We start from the raw sequence: 5,789 nt of genomic DNA, 5'->3' as shown, positions 1-5,789 counted from the left end.
GGGGGTTCAGGGGTCAGGGCAGAGGGCTGGGGGTGTGTGGGGGTACAGGGCAGAAGGCTGGGTGTGGGGGGGAGTTCAGGGGTGTGGAGGTGCAGGGCAGAAGGCTGGGTGTGTGTGTGGGGGTCAGGGCAGAGGGCTGGGGTGCTCAGCTCGTGGAGGTGCTCCCAGCCCCCTGCCCTGAGCGGCATATGGCAGGGGGCTGGAAGGGATATGCCCTGTTCCACCCCCTTCCCCAAGGTCCCATCCCTACCTCTTCTCTGCCTCCTCTACGGAGCATGGAGCACGCTGCCACTCGGCTCTGCTCCGCTCCCGCTCTCCCTCGCAAGGGCCATCAGCTGATCGGCGCAGGGAGAGGGAGGGGGAGGAGGAGGGGGAGGAAAGCACCACACTGGGGGAAGAAGCCGGGGAGGGAGGAAGCTTGGCTGTCGCAGGACCAAGCTTCTGCCTCCTGCCCCGGCAGGGGAGAGCAGTGGGCAGGGGGGGCTGAGTGGGGCTGGGGGCCGGGACCTTGGCAGCGTGCCGTGTTTGGCACGCGTGCCGTAGGTTGCCGACCCCCAGTCTAGCATTTTGAGAGGATAAGGCAGTACAATAATTTGTTTAAAATAATTCAGTGTTAAGGTTCCCAGGACAACCTTAATTTTTTGTTTAAAATAAACCTTGCCTATGGTGTTGCTTTGTAGAAGGTAACTATTAAGCAAAAAAACCTATCACACTATGGTCATTTGTTAAATTAAAAATGAACACTCAAGAAACCAAAAATATTGAAGTGGGCATAAAGGTCCAGATTTCACACAACTTTTACACTGTTGTAACTCCACTGATTTTATTGTAATGACTCCTGATTTACACTGGTGTGAATGGAGATTCAGGGTCTTGGAATATATTTTTCTGTTATATTAGTGAAAATTATTTTCTTTCTGAAAATTTCCAGTGAAAAATGGGGAGAATGACTGTTTAATTTGATCCATCTCATAAACCCCAGTGTGACCACTAGAGGGGGATTTCTACTGCCAATCCCAAACTGACCATTTTTCTGCTGCAAATTTAATCTTTTAAAGCCTGTTATACATCCTATGTAAGCTACTACAATGTCCATGCTTAGGTGCAAGGGATTCCGTCCTTCCTTCCTAACCTATTGAGTCTTCCGTTTTGCTTGCCTTTTCTTTCTCTCACTGTTGCCCCTCCCCGTTTTAACTTTAAAATCTCTTAAAAGCAAAGCTATTTTTTCACTTCACGCATGGTGCCACAAAAACATGAAAACCTCCTGCATTTTTCTCTTATGTACATCATAAGACAAAAAAAAGTTCCCATTGTTTAGCTTCTTCTGCTTTGCTTTTTCTGTTTTATTTACTTGTTTACTGTGTATATTGCTTGTTCAACGATCACAGCATGTTATTTTTCTAGTGTTTTTTTGATAAATGCTAATTTCAGATTTTAAAAGCTGTCACATTACATTACATTAACAGCTTAAATTGTTGCATTTATTTCCTAACTGAAAATCCTCTTGAGATAGATGTGTATATATAGATGGAGGTGAAAAGGTTAGAGGAACTTAATACATTTAATTTTTTTGGTTAGACAAACTCTTTTTTGGAATATTTGGCTGTCGCAGGACCAAATGTATTAAAAAAAATAAATGTGGAAGATGGAGATAAGAAGCTTTCAGGATTAGAAGCAAAATAAAACCCTTCATCAGTATTTTATAGCTTTTTCTAATTTCCTGTTGCAGTGCTGGAGTTGCTCAAGGAGGTTGCATGGGTAATTACTGTATGTATTATTTCATAATTCATATCCCTCTCTAGAAGCTGAACATGTCATTTTAACAGAGTAGTCCACCATTTATATTAAATAAGTCTGTGATTTATGTCTAGGAATGTCAGTTAGAATGGCCTAGAAATAAATTTTAGCAGCAGCCTCCAGGAGTCCATGGTAATCGTACAGTGGATGACAAAGGGAAAGATGTACAAACATCAAAATAACATTTGTAACTGTAAAAATAAAAAAGTCCACAACCAAAACAAAACCTCATTATCAGAGGAGCAAATATTAAATCATCTATGGCAGGAGTTCTCAACCTTTTTCTTTCTGAGGGCTCCCCACCCCATGCTATAAAAACTCCATGGCCCAGCTGTGCCACAACAATTGTTTTTCTGCATATAAAAGCCAGGGCCAGTGTTAGGGGATAGCAAGAGGGCAATTGCCTGGGGCCCCACAGCACAGAGGCCACTGTGAAGCTAAGTTGCTCAGGCTTTGGCTTCAGCCCCGAGTGCTGGGGCTTGGTACCTCAAGCTGCAGTCCCATGCAGCAGGACTTTGGCTTTCTGCCCTGGGCCCTAGTGAGTCTAATGCTGTCCATGCTTGGCCGACCCCCTGAAATCTGCTCATGGCCCCCGACCCCTGGTTGAGAACCACTGATCTATGGTACATCTAAAAAGAGTATTCCTATTATTTGTTGAGAATTGTGGCATGTATAGTCAATTTACTAGCCTGTTTTCAAGACACATTTTCTGTACAGGTTATTGTAGCAATAGAAGGGCAGGGCAAATTAGTCCAAAAAGATTTCTGTGAATATTTGAAATTTTAAATTAGATCATTGCAACATTGTTCCTGCCTCATATGTTCACTTTTCACAAACTTCCAGGTGATAAAGTTCTACTGGCCTGTATGTTCTTGTAAAGGTGTTTTTCAAAACAATAGGACAAATGCTGTCCTACCTCTTAAGAGATACAGCATAGAAAGCACAGGGCCAGGAGGAGACAGTGGCTTTACATTTGCACCCCCCCCAATTCTGGCCTCCCACATAATGTAGAGCAGCCCTGAGGTCTGATAATTGCAGCATTATTTGGTGCCTGTTTTCTCTGCAGTTAACTTGATTGTTGTCCCTAATTCGAGACCCTTGAGTACAGTGATTCCCTTAACTCAAGGTGGCTGGCTGGTTGAGGTGTATAGGCTATAAATAAGGCTAAGATTTTGTCATGGTTATTTTTAGTAAAAGTCATGGGCAATAAACAAAGTCACGGAAGCTGTGACTTGTCTGTGACTTTTGCTGCTGCAGCTCAATGGTTCCCCTCTGCCTGCGGCAGCTGGGGGGGGGGGGGGGGGAGGAGTCCTCCCACGGCGTCTGAGAACTGCAGCGTGACCATATTTCCCAAAGAGAAAATGGACACCCCTAGCCGTTCAACCAAGGCGCCACCCCAGGAGGCTGTCGCCCGTCACTGGAACCTTGCAGAGGGCCCTGCTGGCTGCCAGCTCCAGTCTCTCTGCCCCTGGGGCTGAAGCAGAGAATGTCATGGAGGTCTCTGTAAGTCAGGGATTCTGTGACTTCCATGACCACTGTGACATAAACGTACCTTAGTTATAAAGTTCAAGTTATGACTGCATCAGCTGCTAACTCAATCAATCTGTGTAGCTCGAGTGTTATTTCAGAGTGTGGCTGTTGGCACTTGAGCTAGGCTAACTCAAGAGGAGTAACTCGAGTGTAGATAATTCTAGTTAACTCTGCAGCGAAGACAAACCCTTAGAGTAACTCATAAGATTGCTTTAATATATGGCAGCTCTCCCTTTGCTGCATCCTGGAATCTCTTCTAGTGCTCAGCACTACATCTTGATCTTACCCTGATTTGTCTTCAGCCCTGCATGCAGCATACCCCCTATACCAAGGGCTATATTTGCTCTAAATTGCTCCTGTGCCAAGGGAACTTTTTCTGAGTCTGGAGTGGCCTGTTTAGTCTGCCCGAGTGGCATAGAAGAGCTCAGGTCAGAATCGGTTAGCCTGTGTGTGAATACGGTATCCAGAAGTGCTTGCAGGTTCTTCCAGTTGGGGAACAAAAATATGATGTGACTTATATAACCAATCTCAGCTAGTAACCACACCTGCAATAAACTGTTTCATGAGCAAGCTATAGTTTTAGAAGTATGCATAGTTTTGAATAACCAGTACATTCAAGGAAATAGTGAGCTGTTCGTAGACGGACTACAATAAGAAAGAGGTTGAATTATTTTATCAGTTTATTCACTCGGCCCTAATCATTATTTCATTCTGATCAGACTTGTGAATACTTGCTTGTTAGAGGTGTAAACTGGCAGCATTTCATTTTTGAGGCCTGTGAGTTATTTGAAATTGGTTTAGAAAATAGTTTCTCAGGAGTGGCTTTTCTCTTGGCAAATGCTCTGTCCTCTGTGCTCATGTATGTAACTTTACTAATACAGATAAAGCTTAGACTAAATTGGTGTTACATTATCTTAATTTATTTTCCACTGTGAGCAAATTGTAGCATTGTTGCCTGTTTGCACCATGAGCTTTAGATTTTATTCTTTGTTTCTGGAATGTATCCTATTTTTAGAACTACTTTGACTGCATGATAGAGGACACTGATTTTATATTAATGTTATGTGTTTCTGTTACATATTCTGTATAATATAAACAGAATCTGGTTTCTTTATAAAAGGGGTAAACTATTGGATTTTTGGTATCAAAGGCCATAATTTATTATTATTGCCTGCAATGTGCTAGATGCTGTACAAACATTAAGGTACAGTCCCAGCCTCTGGCACTCATTGGTAAAATGACTTCATAGTAATTTACAGTTGCCACTATATGTTGTCTTTTCAGACTGATTGCTTCTGGCATTTATCTTTATGTGGTTACTGTACTACAGAAACAAATACTTTATCTGGCTATAATCAGGTATGCCATGAGGTGCTCAGCTGTCCTAATGATAACAGGCCAAGAAAACGGATAGACAGACAGGAGGTTGAAACATTTGTGGCTGTTTCTGCTGTGCAGAACAGTTTTGTAAGCTCCTCCCAGTAGTTTCTAATCTCTGAGTCTGGGCATCCTCCATGTCCCCTTGTACACCCCCCAGCAGTAGCAGTCATCCCTCCTTTTTCTGTCCATCTACATTCCCCTACCTTCCCCCCACACTTTTTTTTTTAAACTCTCTATTTTGCCCACTCACCAGAAGCCTATAGACCCCTTGTATGCTCTTGTTGCTGAGCCCCATGGAGATAGGAAAAAAAGCAGGCTAAGGCAGTAGGCTGCTGCCTAATCCTGTATTCCATCCATATCAGTCTACGTTTAGGACCACTGTTGGAGCAGGGAGGGGCTTTCAAAGGGCTGTCTGCTGCTTTACTTTCAGTCTCTGAAGTATATATGCAGTAAGGGGTGAGGTAAAGCTGAGGCCAGGTAGATTCCTCCCTATTGTTACACACCTTGCAGAACTGTCTGGCACACCCACATTCAGGAGAAAATATCTCCCAGGAACTGAAACACTGCGCTAAGCCAGCTGGAATGTCACGGTGTTAGTGTAGACATAATTGTTTTACTGGCAGTTTAGGAATAGTGTCAATCATAATGTTTAAAAAGGGTAAATAGGATCACCCAAGTAACCATAGGCCAGTTAGCCTGACCTCAGTCCTGGGCAAATCCTGGTTAGGCTGATATGGGATGAAATGAGTAAAGAATAAAAGGATGGCAGCATAATTAATGCCAATCAACATAGTATAATGGATAGTAGGTCTTGTCAAACAAACTTGATAGTTTTTTGATGAGATAACAAATATAGTAGATAAAGGTAACTTTATAGATATATCAGAGCGGTAGCCGTGTTAGTCTGGATCTGTAAAAAGCAACAGAGAGTCCTGTGGCACCTTTAAGACTAACAGATGTATTGGAGCATAAGCTTTCATGGGTGAATACCCACTTCGTCAGACGCAGTATTCACCCACGAAAGCTTATGCTCCGATACATCTGTTAGTCTTAAAGGTGCCACAGGACTCTCTGTTGCTTTT

This window comes from Terrapene carolina, unplaced genomic scaffold, assembly GCF_002925995.2.
Source record: "Terrapene carolina triunguis isolate 2854851 unplaced genomic scaffold, T_m_triunguis-2.0 Scaffold180, whole genome shotgun sequence".
Taxonomy (NCBI): Eukaryota; Metazoa; Chordata; order Testudines; family Emydidae; genus Terrapene; species Terrapene triunguis.
The sequence above is the reverse complement of the archived record's forward strand: the minus strand, read 5'-3'. Positions refer to the sequence as shown.